This window comes from Cupressus sempervirens, chromosome 2 (assembly GCF_028749045.1).
Source record: "Cupressus sempervirens isolate cs-2001-9-10 chromosome 2, ASM2874904v1, whole genome shotgun sequence".
In the NCBI taxonomy this organism is placed as follows: domain Eukaryota; kingdom Viridiplantae; phylum Streptophyta; class Pinopsida; order Cupressales; family Cupressaceae; genus Cupressus; species Cupressus sempervirens.
The window spans coordinates 718,770,453-718,793,459 of NC_143119.1; the positions used below are offsets into that span (position 1 = coordinate 718,770,453).

Sequence of the window (23,007 nt, forward strand, 5' to 3'; positions counted from 1 at the left end):
TTCCTAATTATAGGTGTATGCCATTTCCAAATTTAGAACACTGTCCCTATAAATCTTAATTTTAAATCCTCATAAAGATGTGGAATCTAAAAATAAAAGAAAAAAAGGTTATGAGAAGACATGTTAAAAAGTTTAAAAGAGAAAATATTCAATTTCCAAGAATCAATTATTGAAATGGATAAAGGTTTCCGAAGGGGAGAAATGATAAATATGCAACATCAGGAAAGAACAAGGAAGTCAAGTTCTATTTCTTTTTTTGGAGACAATGTGCTACAAGAGGAGAGAGTTTTATTCTAATTTTATTGTAATAAGGGAAGAATGTATTTTCTTTTCAATAGGATTTTGTTGTATTGTTTTTGAGTATGTAAGCTTATTCTTTGATATTGATTAAACAGAGAGTGCATTTTGAGTATGTTTATCCATTGTTGTTTCCTTTGGGTTATATTAAGTTGTGTCTTATTGTAATCATTTTCAGTATCAATGTCAGTATAGAAGTATGATAGGTTTTGAGACTTTTTTTTTCTTTCAAACTAAGCCATTCATTGAAAAGGGATATGAATTCTTTGTGCTTTCTTTTTTGTTTGTGTGTTTAAGTCTTTCGCATCTATTCCATGTTTATGAATAGATGTTTGTATACCTTACTTTCTTTTGAGTTAAAATAATCTTTGTTTTTAGTTTAGTGAATTCATTGGATACTTCACACATGAAGCTATACCTTGCAAAATATAGAGGAAGATTATCAATCTCATGATAATCTATCTAAATGTTGGTTCCTAATTTCAAATTTTCATTTAGGGAAAACAAAACTCATTTTAAGATATTTTTATAAAGATGAATCTGTTCACTAATAATTTTTTGGCAACTCTGCTGAGAAAAGAAATCAAAGTTGTAGTGTTTTCTTTTCTCAAAAATCTAAATGTGCATCTCCAAGGATGGAGGTTAGCGACTCTATTGAAGATGAATGTCGAGAGGTGCTTTTGGCATATTTGGATATTTTAAAAGATCAGGTTCCAACAAGAACTAGAAGATACGCTACTTGGATATTTTTATCTTTATTCCGCCGTTCATAAATGAATCGATTAGAGAAGTTATAGAATATGTGGAAAAGAAAGTGAGATGGTTGAAATATATTTATGGCACCATCCTCATCAAGAAAAAATCTACTGTGCATGAATTCAACAAGAAAGGAGCAAAGTGATGTTGAAAATCTTCAAAATTTAAATAGCAAGATTGCACCAAAACCTTTCTCCACCCTGGAGGCGGAATCTCTTAGTTATACATATGAGGTACCACTATGTCAAGACAGGTCAATTGCTTGGGACAACACTCTATGCAAGGAATAAATTGTATGTCAATTCCTACCAGCTATCAAAGAGGAAAGCTCTGTGGTAAAAAATCCATATTATAGAGATGACGTGAACATCACAATGATTTGATAAATGAGGAGATAGGTGGAACACTTGGTATGTATAATGATGATATCCTATCTTTTGGAAACAAAGGAAGTATTCTTGTAAAAGAAAAAGTCGCACCAGAGGAAATGTATTTCTTTGTTGAAATCTATTAAGATGCTAAAAGTTATGTAAAAAATGACAATCTTGGTAGCATTAATTACAAAGATTATGTAACATTTCATGAAGATTTTTATAGGCATCATCTCTTTAAGCTAGAAGTTGGAAATTATTAGAGAAATGATATGAAAAGGAACTAGGAGAAATTAGAAGTTTATGACAAGTCTTGGTTCTTTGAGAAAGACTATTTTTTCAGCATATTGCTGCACACTATTAGTTTGGCACTCAACATTAAAGGATTCTATAAAGAGCATTGGTCTTGGGCTACTTTAGTCTCATACAATCTTCTACAAAGGAAGGGATTGTACTTCTCCTTGGTGGTTAATGTGTTGGAAATTTGGTTAAGGTAGACATTGGATGTTGTCATTTATGGAAACATATCTTCAGTATGAAGATGACATATTTTGAAGATTAAGTTATGGCATTCATGCTTAGAAAATTGTCCAAGTATCATATAGGATTGATAGAGTTTTGGTTGGAAAACTTCATAGAAGCTCTATTGCTATGTGCATACTCAAGGGGAGATAGTGAAAACTACTACGATGACATATGCCATAGCACAAGAGAGTATAGACTGTACATACATAGTTATTAGCATATTACCAATTACAACAATATACAGGCAGAACAAAGCTAAACAAAGAAATGAGTATTTTGGGTTAAGGAATTATTGCATTTATGAAATATAGTTAAGGATATCATCCTAGATGTTAACCCTAAGTTAATGAGTTATAAAATTATATTTTGTAATGTATGTAAAAGCATGAAGGCTAACTAGGTAATAATATTATAATTGAAAAGGTATAAAAGACATTTTGAAAATCTAAAATTAAAGTATAAGTTGTACATGATGTAATGTATATGTAATATATGCTATGTGAATTCTAATGTATGATCAAAGGAATACAAACTGAAGTTTTGTTGAGCAGCAAAAGGAAATGTTGGCTAAATTTTCCCTCTTGCCAAACATTGATTTTAAAGGCCAAGCATACCCAACGGTCATAATATTCAAAAATTCAAAGATTTGAATAAAATAAAGAACATGCCAAAACCTTAGGTTATCTTTTATTACCGAAGTCCTTTAAGTGGCCACGTGCTTTTTTAACCTTGACGGGTCCCTTCCTTTCATCCATCTGATCCTTCGAAGATTTATGACTCGCTTTTTTGTTGTTGTTAGAAACTACATGGCCCAAAGTCTTAACGACAAAGTGACATCGTGCCACGTATCTAGGGTGGGCCTTTCTTTTTCCACAACTAGTGGAGTTTTCAGATGCAGCACAACTGGCAAGGTCTTATTAGTGCCTCACGAAAGTGGACCAATTTCTCAATGTATCTTGGTCCACTGTTAGATCTAGGGTGATTGATGATTGTCAATATCTCACTACGAGAAAATGTACATTCATTTTCCTTAGCGAGATGGCAATAGTATGATGTATGGACATGTGGGTTCTATTTCCTTTGTGGGCTGCAGACAAGGTGGGCAAGGTTTCAAATGAGTTGGCGTAGGGCCGTGTTCCCATTGGATGAGGTATTGACATAGGTTAATCATCTTCAAACTGCTAGATGGAATGGAGATCGAGTATCATCATTATGTCGTGAGCCAAAGATGAAATATCATTATTTGTGGCAACATAATGACGGTTGGACATGTGTCTTTGCGGGCTTAGTTAAAAGGAAAATAGTCACGGTTAGGTTAACAGTTTTGGGGATAGACAGAGGTTAAGTTAAAGGGTGGCGAGGTCAAAAGGATAAGGTGGTCAAATCGTGAAGATAATGCAAGTTGGTAGAAAGAATTAATGTTATTGGTCGACATGGCTCATCCTAGTTGCCTTACCTAGTTGACTGCTGATTTTTGAGAATTTGTCAAACCAGAAAGAAAAGAAGGTGGTTTTCCTATGCAATCTAATCTCCATGATAAATCCCAACCACCCCCAAATGAATGCCATGTTGGAAGGGAGTAAAGGACATGCTACTTGCTGACTGGTTGTTTGTCTGATGAGTTAGCGTTAATGGCACTGCCATGTCACTTCCAGGGTTTATCTTAGTCAAGGTTTGATGATTCACATGCCTTTGAAGGTGTACTGGATCAAATCTATCATCCAAATTACATCCAATCATCCTCTAATAGTCTTCAATTCATTGTTGATACTGTAAAGCAATCTAGAGGCCATGTTGAACTATAAAGACACATTTTCAAACCCTTGTAAGGTGTTGAAACTTCTCTGTCTTCTTTGGTATTTCCTTGGCATGCACATTGTAAAGTCCCTTTTCCTTTGAACTTCATGATATTCTACCTTATCCCTTTTAGCCATTGATGTACTATGCAATATTCATTTTCCTATCATTAATGTATTGTGGTTGTCTATCATTTGTATGACTATATCTCTTTTAGCCTATGAATGATATATATAGTGAAATTCTCCTTCCTCTTGTCATTTATCTAGTTATTTAATCTGCATGCGATTGTTCGATTAAACAAGTCCAAATCTGTATATTTTGATGTCTTGATAATTAACTATGCATATGCAGGGTTGAATGCTATATTTTGGTGCATCACCTTCTTAGGATAGGTTAGGTAAGTGTTTCATGCATGCCTTTTTCCGTTTTCCTCCCCAAGTATAGTTTAGGTGCATCCTGATATCAAAGGAAGCTAGCCTTGTCTAGAGACTCAACCTCATTGTTGAAGTCCCACAACTTGGAGCTTGTTTCCATGTTTCACAAGGTTACTTTTAGTTAAGAAATTTAGGCAAGGGTGCAAACCTTAGTAACAAATTTTTTTGGTACGCTCGATGGGACTCTCATATCAGAAGATCTAAAGTTCACTGGTGTCCAAAAAGATAATTTCAAGTTGATGCTGAGAAGATAGTGCCACTCTCAATATTCCAAGCCTTCGAGAGGCTCATTCTACAAGTACTTGGAAACTCTATCATATTTTCACATCTAGTTTTAGACCAAAGTTGCTGTGATTCATGCCCAAAGCTCACACGAGGGCTTCTTCTAGAGGTAATTTCCAATATACTTAACTTTCATTTTCAAAGCCTAGAAGAAATAGAAATAGGTTATCCCTATCACTAGTTAGGAGTGTACTAGTAAGTACTACACCTGCAAATCTCTTTCCACTCCTGTTGATAGATCACAGCCAAGGGTGCCATCCTTCCATTTGAATAGGTCATTATTCCATATGGCACAACCTAGAGCACATGCTTTTTCCACCTTCAATGGTGGAAGCCCTCTCCTTTTGGCTCAAAGACATAACATACTAGTATTAGCTCTTAAGAGAATACTTGACTTTACTAGTGAAACCTCCATTTCCTTTGTAGAGAACATCCAAGAAATATCTAATGTCTGCAATATTCATGGAATAACTAAAGATGATATAGTAGTTAGGCTTCTTGCCTCATCCTTGAAAGGGAAAGCGCTCCAATGGTATAGAGGGTTGCCTCATAACTCAATAACAAATTGGGATGGGTTAGGAGCAACCCTATGCAAACATTTTGAAGATAAAAGTGACCATCTTTCACTCCTAGAGCAGCTGACTGCTATAAAAAGGGCACCCCATGAATACATGTCTGACTTTAACTATAGATTTCAAAAAACATTGGATAAAATACCAACTCTAGTGAATCCTACCCATGGTGATGCCTTTTTGCATTATCTAAGGCCCTAAATAGTGATATTGCCACCACAATCTAAACCTTGATATACTAAATCACCAATCGACAATAGCCACTATTCCCACATCTTCCACATCATCTAATGAGCTAGGAGAGTTGAAGGACCTAATGTAGGATATTTGGAAAAAGTGTTGGAAGATTGGTTTGATGATGATACGTTACATTCATGACTAAGTTTTTTATTGATGTCAATATAGCACGTTTGATGTCTTTTGTGGTATCTGATAGAAGAACACTTGAAAGATCAAGTTGATATAGACGACTAGTTGAGCATAACAACCACTTGAGGTTATGAGAGATACATTTGAGTATCTGACATATTCAGTGAACATGAAAAGCAAAAAGGATAAGTCTAGAAGCAGTTATATAAGTTTTGGTGATGTCTGTTTTGAGATAGAGTTTAAAGAGGCATGTTTGGGTAAACTTGTTATATCTCTTAGCAAAGTAGATATCTTGAGGATCGAGGTTGAGGACTTGGAGAAGACATGTTAAGGATGACATGGCTAATCTTTCTTATAATAATATTATGTGTACAGAAAGTTATTCAAGTTGCAAGGTGGAAGATTTGTGTTATCACTAAGTGTAACGTATTCTTAGTGTGGTCCTATAATAATTAATTAAGAAGGACTAACAACCAACTCAAGGAATTGATTAATGGACTTGGTATAAAGGAAGGATATTTTCCTTCATCATGGAACGGATATATGCGAATTATGAATGTTTGGAAAGTAGCAGAGAGTACAGATGCAAAGCTGAGTAGAGAGTGTGGAAGTGAAGGAAAATTCATTGCCAAGGTTTTTCTTAGTGATTTGAGGTTTGATATTTGGATCCGAGGTTTGTGACCCAGTCTAGAAGGTTTGACAGTGATTAGTCCAGTTGAAAGCATAGAGGAAAGGACAAAGGAAAGAAAAAAACAATAGTAGATTACTTGTTTGAGTAGTGAACTTATATTGTAGTTGAAATTGCATGTTTGGGCAGTGGGCTCTTCTTGAATACATTATACCACAACTCCTAATAGGGTTGGAATCTCCTAAGAGGGATTCAAAGTCTCCTAATAGGGAATTGTTGTAGTAAATGTTGTAACAAACTCCTAACAGGGTCTATCCTCTAATAACAAATATTTATATTAGTACACCATCTTGAGGGCATCATTGCCACTGATGTTTTCCCTCTAATCAAGGGTTCCCTAGTCAACATATCTGGTGTATTTGTTTATGTGTATCTTTGTATGGTTGCTATTTAATTTGGTTGAATGGTTAAGTTTGTTTAAAGAAGATAAGTGTTTTAATTTTTGGAAAATTGATTCACCCCCCCGCTCAGTTATCTTGGTGGACTATTGTTTCTAACAATTGGTATCAGAGCATCAAGTCCTCGAAGGATAAGCTTAACAACTTTGGGAGATCCATGGTGAGCAAAGATAGTTCTAAGCTAGATAGTGGAAATTTCGACACCCAAAAGATGGAGCTTCTTGGTAAGAGATTAGAATTAAGCATTGAGTTTTTGGATAGAGGCATAAGTAAAGATAGATCAAGATCCAAAGAAGACATGGAGATCAAAGAAGGGTATTGATCTACTTATGAAAAGAGAGAAAGAAGGTATGAAATTTTTTGCTTGTTGGACATGTAAAGAGTTTGGTCATTTTTAATCTACGTGCCCTATGAGAGTAAGCAAAACTAGAAAGAGTTTGATTTTTGATGAAGATGAAAAATTTAAAGCAAGTATGAAAAGATTCTTGAAAAATTATGATAATGAGCTTGAAATGGTTAAGAAAAAGGAAGTAGTAGAAGAGATAGCTTGGGTAATTATTGTTGATCTAGAGGCTTACCATGAAAATATGGAAGTTATCATTAACAATGATTTGTAGAATGGGAATCAAATTGAAGAGTAGAGATCTGATCCTAGAGTAGAAAAAAGAGTTGAGTTGAAGACCCTTGAACAAAATGGCATTGCAGAAAGAATAGTTGATTACAATTCAGATGATGATATTGTTACTAAGCTAAGGAATGATGAGATATTTCTTGAGACTAACAATGATTTTCAGAATGAAGGATAACCAAGGTAGGAACAAATCTTGGAACCTTCAGTAGAACCAAAAGTTGAGATAGCAACTCCTACTTTAGGAAAGAACATGATAAATAATCACCCATCCGAATAGATCATCGGAAGCAAAGACAAAGGCATGATGACAAGAAGCAGAGTGAATGAAGAACTATGTTTGATATCTCAAGTTGAACCAAAGAATGTAGATGAAGCATGTAAAGATGACTACCTAAAACAAGCTATGAAAGAGGAATTGGATCAGATAGAAAAGAATGGAACATGGGAATTGGTCCCTAGACCAACAGACAACAATGTGATAGGAACCAAATGGGTATTCAGGAACAAGATGAATGATCAAGGAGAAGTTTTAAGAAACAAAGCAATATTGGTATGTAAAGGTTACTCACAACACAAAAGAATAAATTATGAGGAGACTTATGCTCTAGTGGCTAGAATAGAAGCAATAAGACTATTTTTAGCCTATGCAACATAAAAGAAATTGAAAGTATATCAGATGGATGTCAAGTTAGCATTTATGAATGGAGAACTTGAAGAAGAGGTATACATTGAGTAGCTTGAAGGATCTCCTTTGATAAATGACAAGGACATAATATGCAGACTAAGGAAAGCATTGCATGGATTGAAGCAAGCACCTAGAACCTGGTATGCAAGGTTAGACAACAATTTAACAAAGCTCAGATATAATAAAGTATGACATATAGCAATCTGTACTAAAAAGAAAGTGATGATGGTTTGATGGTTTTGGTAATATTTGTTGATGACATTATATTTGGAGGTAATGATGAAGAAATAATTTGGAATGAGTCTGATAGGAGAAATGAAATATTTCCTAGGATTGCAGATAGTACATAATAAAGAAGGAATATTTATTTCTCAGACTAAGTACTTAAAGGACTTACTAAAAAGGTTTGGTTTAGAAACATGTAAACCGATTGGAACACCTACCATAACTGAACACAAGTTATCTACAAAGGATGAGACACCTACTATTGAACAGAAAAAGTACAGATCTATGATTAGAGGATTGCAATATTTGACTCAAAGAAGGCCGGATATAGCAAATGCAATTGAAATTGTTGCAAGATTCCAAGCTAATCCGAGAGAAGTACACTATGCAATAGTGAAAAGGATATTCGGATATGCAAAAGGAACTTTAGAATTTGCATTATGGTATGATAGATCTAATGATTTTACTCTAAGTGCTTATTATTGATGCAGATTGGGTAGGCAATATGGATGATAGAAAGAGCACCAGTGGAGGAGACTTCTTTTTTGGAGGAAGATTGGTTTCTTGGTTAAGCAAGAAGCAGGATTGTACATTTCAAAGTACAACAGAAGTAGAGTATGTTGCAGTAGCAAATAATTGTAATCAAGTTATTTGGATTAAACAGATGCTAAAGGATATAAAGATAGAAATCAATGAACCTGTTGTTATACTGTGTGACAACACAAGCATGGTAAATATGTCTAAGATTCCAGTGTTGCATTCAAAGAATAAGCAAATTTCTATTAAATATCACATGTTGAGAGAAAAAGTTGCAGAAAAAGAAATCAGATTGGAGTATGTAAGAACAAAAGAGAAGATTGCATATATATTCACTAAGCCTCTTCCCAAAGAGACTTTTGAGTATTTGCAAGGTATGCTTGGGGTTATGCCCCTTCCTACATTAGAGTAGAAGATGCAAGAGTGCATCAGTCCAAGGTAACAAAGCACCATTATTTGTCTAGATTGGATGATGATGCTTCCTATATGGGGGAGTATCTATGATGGACAAAGTCATCAAGGACTCTTACTTGATATTGTTGTAAACAATGCCTTTTGACACTTGGGATAGCAAGTTGTTGCAAAATTTGATGCAAAGATATTGGTTGCTGAAACGTTTGATATTGATGTCAATGAGGGAGAAGTTTGGCATGAAAAACATCATACCATGAGGGAGAGTTTGGCATCATACTATGGAGAGAAGATTTACATGAACACATTATGATAAGAAGATGTTCGACATAAGTACAATATTCTGGTATTAACAATGAGGGAGAACCATTGAGGTAAATAAAGCATGAAGCAAGATTTCATTTGAAGACTGTTTATCTTTTGTTGTTACTTTTGGAACTAGATGTTTTTCATCTATTTTACCATCAATGTCAAAGGGGGAGATTGTTGAAAGATTGGAAAGGTTGTTGGAAGATTGGTTTGATGATGATATGTTACATTCATAACTGAGTTTGTCATTGATCTCAACATAGTATGTTTGATGTCTTCTGTGGTATCTGACAGAAGAATAGTGGAAAGATCAAGTTGATATGGACAACTAGTTGAGCATAACAACCACCTGAGCTTATGTGAGATTATTTGTGTATTTGGCATATTTAGTTAACATTAGAAATAGAAAGGATAATTCTAGAAAAAGTTATGTAAGTTTTGGTGATGTGTGTTCTTAGATAGAGTTTATAGAGGCATTTTCGGGAAAACTTGTTATATCTCTTAGCAGAGTTGATATCTTGTGGATCGAGGTTGAGGACTTGGATAAGACATGTTAAGGATAACATGGCTAAGCTTGCTTGTAATAATATTATGTGTATGGAAAGTTATTCAAGTTGCAAGTTGGAAGATTTGTGTTATCGTTAAGTGTAATGTGTTCTTAGTGTGGTCCTATAATAATTAATTCAGAATAACTAACAACCGACTCAAGGAATTGATTAATGGACTTGGTATAAAGGAAGGATATTTTCCTTTATTATGGCATGGATATATGTAAATTATGAATTTTTGAAAAGCAGCAGAGATTACAGAATGCAAAGCTGAGCAGAGTAGAGTGCGGAAGTGAAGGAAACTTCATTGTTGAGGTTTTGCTAAATGATTCGAGGTTTGGGATTTGGATTTATGGTTTGTGACCTGGTCTACAAGGTTTGATAATGATTGGTTTGGTTGATAGGGTAGAGGAAAGGACAAAGGAAAGAAGAAAATAACATTAGATTACTTGTTTGAGTAGTGAGCTCATCTTGTAGTTGAAATTGTATGTTTGGGCAGTGGGGTCTTCTTGCATACATTATACCACAACTCCTAACATGGTTGGAATTTCCTAATAGGGATTCAAAATCTCCTAATAGGGAGTCATTGTACTAAATGTTATAATAGACCCCTAATAGGGTCTATCCTCTAACAAGAAATATTTATATTAGTACATCATCTTGTGGGCATCATTCCCGTCGGGGTTTTCCCTTCGATCAAGGGTTTCCCTAGTCAACATATCTGGTGTATTTGTTTATGTGCATCTTTTTATGGTTTATGGTTGCTATTTACTTCAATTGAATGGTTAATTTTGTTTAAATAAGATAATTATTTTAATTGTTGGATAACTGATTCACCCCCCCTAATTATGTTGGTGGACTATTGCTTCTGACAAAAAATTGCAAATTCAAGATAAATGGTTGGAGGATAGCTTCTCTATGATTCAGAAAATGATCAAAAAAGTGCTGACTTTGGAGAGACAACAAGATTAAAGTAATAAGGCTCCTCAACTTCAATATCGAACTCCTCTGAATGATAGGCCTCTAAATAGAATCAAGGGAATACTTCTTCTGACTAGAATAGGAAAAATGGTCACCCTTCTACTTCAAATTAAAGTCAAAAGAATGAATCCTATTTAGCTTTGACCACTCAAGAACCTGCAATAGGGAAATCGTACAAAGTAAGCAAACCCAATGATGCATTACATTTGTAACAACAAGGTGATTGTTCCTTTATGAATAATCAAGTAGAAGAACATTGTCATTCAAATCAAGATCCCATTTCTCACAACACTAGGAGCAAGAGAAGGGCCATTGAAGGTACTACCCCTCCTCCTCCTTAAAGGCATCAACATCAAATATAGTACCTCATGTACAAGCAGTAAATGATCAACCTAATGCTTCTCAACATTGAAGGGAAAATAATAGCAGAAAGGATGTGAATGGTCCTCAAGTTATTGCATGTTAGCCTCCTACACATGTAGCTCCCAAGGTTCCTACCAAAGCACCTAACACATCATTCAGTGTGGTAGAACAGATGAAGAAAACAAATGTGAACATTTCCATGTGGGAAGCTATTACTACTATACCTATGCAAAAGAGGCTATTGTAGTAGGAATTAGACAACATTGAACCGAGGGATCTACCACCTAGCATGGAGAGTGCGACAAGCCTTGTGCAACCATCAAAAGAAGGAGTGACAAGTAAGAAGATTTAACCTCCCCCATTTTATGCTTATTTGGTTATAGGGGATAAGCTAGTCCATAATTGCATGATTGATTTAGGGGCTAGTAGTTCAGTGATGCCTAAGTGTGTTGCTAATGTCCTAGGAATGAAATATGGGCCCATTGTTAGGGATGTATTGCAGTTGAATGGTAGTACTATCAACACTATAGGAATCCTCAGAAATGTTGAAATGGTTCTGTATGCATGCCCTAGTTGCAATATAGTCCAAGATATATTAGTTGTTGAAGTTAAACCACAATTTTCTATCTATCTCTCAAGAGATTTCACAAACCCAAATAGGTGGCTACATATCCTTTGATTAATCATACATGTTCTTTAGAACAAGATATGGAACTAAAGCTTCAATTAGAGCAGAGCCCTTAGCCCTCAATCATATTGAGCCCTACACTCCTAATCTCATCAATATGAATTGCACTACCCTAGAGATATATGAAAATGATTTAGTGCAAGAGCTTTCCGCTTCTTTGGTAGAGATACCTATTTTCTCTTAGATGAATGGGCTAATGCATATTAGTTTGATCTGATATCAAAAACCATGGAGATAGGCCTTGGTACTTGAAAAGGATGCTCTTGTCCCTAACCTTATGAAGACCAAGGGGAACACGAATGGGATATGGATTATGTACTTTGATAGATCAAGGAATATAAATGGATCAAGGGCTGGTATGATGTTGGTTTCTCCTACACTAGAAAGGTACTACTTCTCATTTAAGATTGAATTCAATTGTACTGATAACATAGCAGAGTATGAGGCATTGATTCAAGGTCTTCTACTTGCTTAAAAAAGAGGAATTCAAGCCCTAAGTGTATATGGGGATAGTGAGTTGATTGTCCATCAAGTAAGAAATCAAAATGTCACCAAGAATGGTTTACTTGTCTTATAAACATATAGTATGACATTTGCTTGAAGGTTTCAATGCATTTAATATTCAAAGCATCCCTAGGAAAGAAAATGGACATGCTGATAGACTTGCAACAATGGATGCATCTTATGATATGCCAAGGAGCCTTGAAGATAAGAAGACGTAGCAGATTAGAGTGGTGGTTAGTCCTGCTATTCCTGATAATAATGTCAATTGGCAAGTGTTTGAGTCTGATGCACAAATTGTGAGTTTTTCACAGAATGAGGCAAAGTTGTCAGATAGAAATAAGTCAAGATTACATGATGAGTATGGGGATTAGATCATTAATCTCAGTTTCAACAAGTTGCCTAATGGTCTGATTACCTTAGAAAATGCTTTCACTCCTGATGATCGAGCAAGAGATAGAGGCATGGACCTTGCTTGAATTATGTATGATCATATACTAGTCATGGTTGCTGATAGAAGGACTCTAAACACAGGAAAGGTATGTACTGAAATTGACCAAGAGAATTTCATTTGTCTATGTCAATAATTTAGTGATGTGTTTGTATGGACATATAATGACCTAAAGGGTTTTGACCCAAGCCTATTTCAACATACCATAGATCCAAAGGAAGATGCCAAACTAGTAAGTCAAAAGCAAAGGGTAGTGAATTTTAAAATTGAACCATTAATGAAGAAGGAGCTATCTAAGATGATTGAGGCTAATATTATCTTCCCTATCAAGTACTCGTCATGGGTAGAAAACCTTGTCCCTGTTAGGAAGAGTAGTGGAGAAATCAAATAATATGTAAACTTTAGGGATGTTAACCAAGCCTCCCTTAAGGATCATCATCCCCTTCCCTCCATGGAACAAATCCTATCCAAGGTCAGTGGTTTAGAAAGGTTCTCATTCCTAGATGGATTCTCAGGCTACAATCAAATATTGGTCAAGGAAACTGATAGATACAAAACAACCTTCACAACCAAATCGAACACTTATGCTTATAGTAAAATGCATTTTGGACTAATGAACACATATGCCACATTTCAAAAGGCAATGGAGATGGCCTTTAAGAACATGAATGAGAGGTTTGCATTGGTCTACCTTGATGATATCATACTGTATTGAAAGAATGTTGTAGACCATTTTGGCCATCTGAGACAAGTGTTCATAAGATGTAGAGAATATGGTGTATCCCTAAACCCAAGTTAGTGTGTCTTCATCACTAACCAAGGAAAGCTGTTAGGACAAGGATAGTCTGAATGTTGATTCAGAAAGAACCAAGGCTATTCTTGCTCTCTATTCCCAACTAAGAGAAGGGGCTGCAAAGTTTTCTTGGTAGGATAAATTTTGTGAGAAGATTCATTCTTAATTTAGCCACCATGGTGAAACCTCTTACAACTATGCTCAAGAAGAACATGGTCTTTGCATGGACCAAGGAAGGGAAAGCAAGTTTTGAAGATGTCAAAGCAGCTATAGCCTCAGGCCCTACTCTCATCAATTTGAAATTTGAGAGAGATTTCATTATGTACACCTTAGTCAAGTATTTCTACTTTTTTGGCTAAATTGAATGATAAGAATGAAGAACAACCCATTTACTTCTTTAGTGAAGGGATTAAAGGAAATGAGGGTAACTATAGTTATGTGGACAAGTAAATCCTTGTAATCATAGGTTCTTTAAAGAAATTCAAACATATTCTACCCCAAAATAAGATCCGTTTACTAGTGCCCCATGCAAGTGTTAAGGACTTCCTTTTGAGCAAAGACATCAATGTGAAACGGGTAGGTTAGACTACTAAAGTGATGGAGTGTGATGTGAACTTCTAGGTCACTAAATTGGTAAGAGGGAAAGGGTTGTGTAAGAAAATGGTCTAAACTCAAGAATTAGATGAAGAAGTTGGCTTGGCATTGACAAAACAACAAGAAGTAAGAGATGAGAATCCAAGGAGTTGGGTAGATGACACGATGAAGTTCTTATTAGGAAATAGATATCCTCAAAGACTGGATAGGGCCAAAATAAGATAGTTTAGATTGCAATCAATCCCCTATGCCATTTTTGATGGTATTCTTTTTAGGAGGGACTTCAATGGAGCTTTGCTAAGATGTATTGATGTAGATAAAGCTAAGGGAATAATTAAGGAGCTTCATGATTGTCCTAATAGTGGCCACTTTTCAACAAGAACCACTGCCATGAAGATAATGAGAGCAGGTTATTATTGGCCATCCTTGTTCAATGGTATCCATGGACATGTTAGGAAGTGTGAAAAATGTGCCTTCTTCTCAGGTAGGCAAAAACTTGTAACTCTTTCACTTCATCCTATTCAAGTGGATCAGCCTTTTACTCTATGGGGATTAGATTTCATAGGTCCTATTAACCCTCCTTCTAGCTCTAGCCATAAATTGTTTCTAGCTACTATAGATTATTTTACTAGGTGGACATAGGAAATTGCATTAAATGATGCTACTGAGAATTCAGTTGTTGAGTTCTTAGATGGAGTCATCACAAGGTTTGGTGCCCCCTTCCACCATTTTAGATAATGCAAAATTATTTGTAGGAGCTCAGATATGTTAATGGGCAATAGATCATGACATTTATTTGAGTACATCTTCCAATTACTATCCTCAAGGTAATGGATTAGCTAAATCATCCAATAAGAATTTGATCAGAATAATGAAAAGGACCATATAGGATAATCAGAGGTGTTGGCATAAGAATCTGAGAACAACCCTTTGGGCTAATAGAATAACACCTAAGAGAGCCATAGGGAACTCCCCTTTCATGCTAGTTTATGGAAGAGAAGAAAGGCTTCCTATCTCATTGGAGATCCCTTCCCTAGAATTAGCTCATCAATTGGAACTGATTGAGGGTGATTCTATGATAGTAAGGATATCATAATTGATGGAGTTAGAAGAAAAGAGAAACCAAGCTATGCAAACCTTGGAAACACATCAACAACAGATGAAAAGGTCCTTTGATAGGAAGGCTAAGGTCAAGAATTTCAAAGAGGGTGATGTTGTGCTAAAGTGGGATGTAGATAGAGATAAACTAGGGACGCATTTAAAATTTGATGCATTATGGAGTGACCCCTATGTGATAGTCAATTGAAAGCAGTCAAATGCTTTCTAGTTAAGCAAGCTTGATGTGAAATTTTGCTTATTCTAGTCGATCGAATATATCTTAAACCTTGCTTCTCACAATGATGAAAGTTTCATGTATATAGTTAGAGTAGGTTTCCTTTCAGTTCTTTCCTATTTTCCAAGAAGTGTAGAGTGCACAAAGTGTTATTCCTTTGGAATGAAAATTTTTGAGAAGTTTTGTAGAGAAGATAGATGAAGAGTTTTCAAAGTTTTCCAATTATAGAGGTTGTAGTACCTTGATGTTTTTGATTTTACAGAGCAGACCCTTATGTTTTTTACAACTCCATAGCCCAATGGATACATAATAGTCAATGCGTAGCAAGCTTGCATTCCCCTTGAGTCACCAAAATTATTGGCTATATTTGCCCTCCTGCCAAAAATTGATTTGAAAGGCCAAGCATACCTAACAACCATAATATTCAAAAATTGAAACATTTGAATAAAATAAAGAACATGCCAAAAACTTAGGTTATGTTTTATTACCTAAGTCCTTTAAGTGGCCGCATACTTTTTTAAGCCCATTGGGCCCCTTTATTTCATCTATCTAATCCTCCAAAGATCTACAGCTGTTGCTTTGTCATTGTTAGAAACTGCATGAACCAAAGTATTAACGAAAAAGCGACAGGGTTCTATGTATCCAGGATGGGCGTTTCTTTTTTTACGACTAGTGGAGTTGTTAGATGAAGCACAAATGACAAGGTCTTTTTCACACTTGATGAAAGTGGGCTAGTTTCTCAGCATATCTTTGTCCATTGTTAGATTTAGGGTGATCAACAGTTGTCGCTATCTTGCTATGGTAAAATGTAAATTTATTTTCCTTAGTGAGATAAAGACAGTGTGACACATGGACATGAGGGTCCTATTTCCTTTGTGGGCCACAGACAAGGTGGAAAAGGTGTTAGATGAGTTAGTGTAGGATAGTGTTCCCACTGGATAAGGTACTGACACAGGCTAATCATCTTCAAACCATTAGATGGAATGGAGATCAAGTATCATCGCTATGTTGCTAGCAAAAGATACAAGAACATTGTCCATGGTGACATAACAATGGGTGGGCATGTGTCTCTATGGGCCCAATTAAAAGGCAAATAGTCACGATTAGGTTCATAATTTTAGGGACAAACAACCGTTAAGTTAAAGGGTGGCAAGGTCGAAATGATAAGGCGGTCAATTCATGAAGACTTTGCAAGATGGTAGAAATAAACAACATTATTGGTTCATGTGGCTCATCCTGGTTGTTTGACCCAACTGACTATTGATTTTTGATGATTTGTCAAACTAGAAGGAAAAGAAGTAGGTTTCTCTACGTGATCTGATCTCCATGATTGATCCCAACCAACTCTGAATGAATGCCATGCTAGAAGGTTATAAAGGACATGCTGCTTTCCAACTGGTTATCTATCTAATGAGTTAGCATTAATGGCACTATTTCATGTCACTTTTAAGGTTTCTCTTAGTCAGGATTTGATGATTCACATGCCTTTGAAGGTGTACCAGATAAAATCTATCATCTAGATTGCATCTAATCATCCTCAGACAGTCTTCAATATATTGCTGAGATTGCGAAGTAATCCAGAGGCCATGATGATCTATAAAGACACATTTTCAAACCCTTGTAAGGTGTCAATACTTCTTTGTTTTCTTTGCTATTGCCTTGACATACACATTGTAAAGTCCCATTTCCTTTGAACTTCATGATATTTTGCATTATCCCTTTTAGTCATTGATGTACTGTGTGAGATTCATTTGCCTTTCATCAATGTATTGTGGTTGTCTATCATTTGCAGGAATGCATCTCTTTTGGCCTATGAATGATATATAGTGAAATTCTCCTTCCTCGTGTCATTTATCTGGTTATCTAATTTGCATGTTATTGTTTGATTAACCACATTTGAATCTATATATTTTGACGTCATGATAGTTAATTGTGCATGTATAGGGCAAAGACAAGGTTGAACGCTATATTTAGGTGTATCACCTCCTTAGGATAGGTTAGGTAAGTGTTTCATGCATGCCTTCTTCCCTTTTCCTACCCAAGTATAGTTTAGGTGCATCCTAATAGCAAAGGAAGCTAGCCTTCTCTAGAGACTCAACCCCATTGTTCAAGTCCCACAACTTGGAGGTTGTTTCCAAGTTTCACAAGGTTGCCTTTAGGTAAAAAATTTAGGCAATGGTGCAAACCTTAAGGACAAAAGGAAAATATCATATATTAAAGATATTAGTAGCAACATGAAAGAGGTTTTTGTATCTATCTCTTTGTATTAAGGAATTTTATTGTATAGTGCATGGTTGGATGGTGGGCTCATCTTGCATATATTTTGTATTTGTATATAACAACTCCTAACAAGGTTGAGGCTTCTAACAATGCCGAAGTCCTCTAACAAGGATTGAGATACTATACAAATGTAATAGACTCAGAACACGGTCAATATCTTTAACCATATATTTTTTATTAGTGGATCATTTTGTGGGCACTAGTAAATTTAGGCTTGAATTTCAATGCAAAAAGGTCAAAATTTTGACAAGAGTAGGTCAATAAGGCGACCAAGCTTGCTGTCGGTCTTTTTTGGTCGATTTTTTGCCACATACATTTTGCGTCGAAATTTTGACTACATAAAGGTCGACTTATCGAGACAAATTTCGTCACTTTCCCTGGTCCAAGCTGAAGTGATATTACCTCATTTGCCAGCGGTGCTCGTCGAAATTTCAACGTAAACCTTCATAGTGACGTGTCGAAATTGTGATGAATCCAATTCACATTTCTCCTCTAGTGGCATACACGCGAAGCCAAAGTGGACCAGTTTTACGTCGAAATTTTGACCAAAATATTGCATTTTGGTCGAAATTGCGACGAAAGCACTTTACATTTTTCTGCTGATGCCATACTCGTGATGCCAAAGCGAACCAGTTTTGCATCAAAATTTTGACCAAAATATTGCATTTGTGTCGAAATTGAGATGAAGATATGTAGAAATTTCGACGAGCTATCCCATTTATTGTAAAAGCTTTTCTCTCATAGGAGCCTTCTAAACTGCACAAAACTTGATTCTAAAGCATAATTGCTCGGTTCACATCAAGGTATCGTGCACATTTCTACCTCCACACCATTGTTTCGTTTGTCACATGATTTATTTCATACAAAACAATGGGAAAGAGGAAGAAATGTGCACGATATCCTGAGTCTCCACCGAGCAATTATGCTTTACAACTCAAATTTTGTGCAGTTTAAAAGGCTCCTATAAGAGCAAAGCCTTTGCAATAATTGGCACAACACCTCTAAATTTTGGTTCCTGCAAGGAAGAATAAAATTAGGAAAGAATTATTTATCAGGAATGAAAGCCAATAATTTCATCTATTTTTCAAACAGATAAACGTGACAAAAAAAATTACAGTCCCAATCACATCATCATAAGAGCGCATATATAACTATAACTATGTCTAAAACCAACATAATTTACAAATATCCACAATTCAAATATTATCCTTTGATGTTTTCTTTAATGCAAAGTTTTAAGTCAACTATGTTATCGCCTTGAATGTAATACCAAATTGTCATTAGGCTAAAGACTGCAGCAAGATTTACGATTTACAAATGCAAGGAGAACTACCCAACCAAAGTAGAAAATGACATGAAAAGTTAACAATCTAGATGAAATATTTCTAGCAATTGAACTGTACATTATAGAAACAAAAAATTGCCTTAAAATTGACACCTCACCAGTTGTTCATTTGCATCTGTAATGGCTTCACAAAAGTCGAAAGCTTACGATTTGTCAACAACACAAAAGGCACTCGTAGTTCAGCTACATCAATAAAACTAAAGTAATTCAATTGCACGGTGAGGGCAAGAGACTGTCAATATCGATTGTGGAGTTGCAGATAGGTAAGTGATAAACATAAAAAGGTAGTACAAGATTTTAATAGCAATTGTGTTTATTTTATTGTTTTACTGGATGAAAAATTTAGTGCTAATGTGTGTCATTTGTCTTGTTAGGTGTGTTGATATTTGATTCAATTTAGTTTGGATCACTTTTCAGTTCATTATTCTTGCATATAGTTATTGCATTTTTTTGCAACTAGAAAGAAAGATTTAGTAAACTAACTGAACCTTTCATAAAATGATGAATTACATGGATCCTTTAGAAACTCAATAATTGCAATTAAATAGCTGAAAATTGGACATCATGTATCATTCAAGGATTGCAAATGGATTTAGAAATTATTCTAAAATATTGTGTTTGTAGAAAAACACAAGAAAAGATGTGCAGTCAATAACTTAATAAAACTGATCTAAGTGCAAGTAATATGCAACCATTGAGAAATCCAAGTATGCTTAAGGGTTGAGGGTAGTAGGGAGGAATTATGTACATAGTTAATAGTAGTGCAACATAGACTGGTTATGAGAGGCACTATGTTATACAAAGTTCTACGTTACAGGCACTTTGTGGAATAAGCAATGACAAAGAATTAAGGCATCATTTAAGTATTCTAGGTGGTACTGCAAAATTGCTAAAATTGTTGCCACATGGTCTGGAGAGAGAAAGAAATTCCACATCCTTCAATCTAACCTTAGTTCTCTTTTGAAACTCTGAGTGGATTTGTGTGTTAAAGCTTTGCTAGCATTGATTGTAATAGCAAGAATGGATATTCAAAGACTATTGCAATGAAGGAAGTATGCTAGTAGAGATACAAATGGTTTTGGGGAATATCAATGAAGATGGAATACAAGCCTTACGATCCTCTCAAGGTGATGGGATTGGGCCTTAAACTCATCCTGTACAATGCTTGAGCATATCCCAGTGTAGCTCCAACAAACCAACCAATTGATCCATACTGCATCTGAAACTCATACCTACAAAATCAACATTATAATGAATCATTCAACATTGACACAAGCCTTAAGAAAAATAATGTCACAAATTACTGATTCTTCAAACTAAACTTGATAACCAATTCCAAATAGGGGCATAAATAATTGCAATAAATTGTAGGAACTATTTCAGCGCAAATTTGTGACTTACAGGTAACAAGCTAGTCAGTTAGACAAATCATGTATTATAATTTTATGAACTTTGTTGTTCAAAATTTTGTTGTTCAATAGTTTCTTGGTTAGATCAACATTTTAAATCATACACTATGATCCATCATCAAAATAAATGAGTCAAAAATTTAATTATATAAACTTTTGCAAGAGATTTTGCATTACCTGCATTTCTCTGGGAGTTTAAGCTTCTGGAAGTTGAACCAAGAGTCACCAGTTTCTGCAATGAAAACTGTCTCATTTGATAGCATGGCCTACAAATAAGAAGTGTTTACTAATTAATCTATAGGAACAACAACAAAACCAAGGATTGAAGTACCGACTGAACCATGAGTCATTTTATGATATGTAGTGATTCTCAATAATTTTACCTGGATGTGTTTGAATAACAATTTGACTCTAAGAGCCTCGTTTGGAGCACCTTTCAAGGGAACACCGTGAGGCACAAATATATGCTAATAATTATCGAAGGCCATTGTATTGTGCTTCAACTTCTTTGCGATGGCTTCTAAGAAGTCTTTCATTAATATACACCCAAAAGTAGGTCCATTTGTGATAGTTACCAGATTAGGCTGCACAATTATAACTTTCTCCTTCTTCAGGAGTAATGAATATCCCATTGAGCTATATTCATTAAAAATGGGCCCTGCAAATAAGTAAGCATCTACAGACTCAACTATTTCAGCACAGAATGCAGTATCGACTACACCCCAGTAAGTTCTTATGAAATGTGGAAGAGTCTCTGAAACTTTACCTTTAGTCGATGGCATTGCAGCCACAACATAACCTGAAGCATTTTTCAATTCCAAAAATGCATCTTTTGCCTTAACAACCTTAAGCTTTGGACCCCTAACCAACACTTGCTGAACTATTGCATTTAGGAACTCTATAGTTGTTTCCACAGCTACTTCCAAACTTCTTGGATTGCTTAGCCTATAGTTCATGCAAGCTAAAAAAACTATTAAAAAAACAAGTTACAAGTGGCTTCAAATGCAATGAGCAATGCAAGAGTTTCATGACATACAAACCTTGCTTTTAATTTAATTAATGGATTTTGTGACCCACCAAGACCTTTCAAACATTGGAAAACTATAAGAACATGTCATGGTGAAACAAAACAAAAAGCACACTTCTAAATTCATTTTGCAAAGGCTACACACACATTAAGAAACAATGAAAAGGGAATAAAGTTTACACATTGACCCAATGTCTTGAATGATAATATAAACCTTACTACTGTCAAACAAAGTATTGGAAATAGTGTGTGTGGTGAACCTTGCATGCTAAAAGATATACACTAGATCAACTAAGGAAGAGTTGAATATAGTATAATGAGAAAACTAATTTGACAACATTTAAAATAATATGAATGAAAAAACCCTCAAATGTGTTTCATTGATTCTACAAATGAAAATGTTGATCAACCAAACCAAAGTAAACCTACAAACATTAAGATCTTGAAAATACTAAAAAGACAGGAGGCCAAAGACTAAAAAATCTTGATCACCCCTCAAAAGAAAAATTTCAGTTGGAAACAAGAGGCCGAGATCCACAACATGAAGAACTCACACATTTAATACTTAGACATGTAGGACATTGTACAAGTAAAAAAATTAAAACTAATTCCAAACTAATCAAATTTCCACAGTCTATTTGAATATTATGTATGGCTTTTCGATTTTGATTGTGTATGTATTTTGTATTTTTTAATATCAATGGTTTAGATCATACTATGATCCATTGTCTGAGCATACAAAATATGTAATATGAGAAAAAACTTGCAATCTGCAACTACAAAAATACATTTTACATATTTTTATGTTCTTACATTCTGATGATGGATCAAAGAGTGAGATTCTAAATAATGATGCTAAAAAAAGTAGAATCAAAACAAAAAGTCCATGTAGAAGAAACTAATTTACCTAAAAGGAAGAAAAAAGCCCACTTGGGAGTGAGGCATAAAGGAATAGGCTCATCACAGAACGTATGGTGTGGAATGCCAGGGAGATTATAGCTAATGCTGATATAAACTGGCTTACTCTCAATAAGCATTACAGAAATGGCATGATCAGTACCTTCACAATTTTTCTCAGTAGTTTTGGGTCATTAAATTGAATAGAAAATTGATAGTAAAATGTAAAAGAGAACACACATAATGTCACATCAAAATAAGTTTGCATCCTACATATGAGTATGCATCAAAACTGAATTTTTACCTCCTCAATCTATCTATATCAATAAAGAAATAAGACGTTTTTGTAATACAAAATTCTTGAACCCTATTCGACTGTAATCTTTCAAACCTGCAAAATAAAACAAAAGCCATAAGAACTAAAATAAAAGGATTTATTTCTAACAAACAATCACATATGCTTTGTATATACCTTAGGACATGATATAAGCTATTTCACAAGCAACA

The 23,007-nt window shown here is 35.0% G+C and overlaps 1 pseudogene; it reads right to left on the reverse strand.

The window, feature by feature from the left end:
* The window catches only part of LOC149575402 (pyruvate decarboxylase 1-like), a 39,308-nt pseudogene extending 16,662 nt beyond the window's left edge, over window positions 1–22,646 (reverse strand).
* Between the last annotated feature and the right edge of the window lie 361 nt (window positions 22,647–23,007).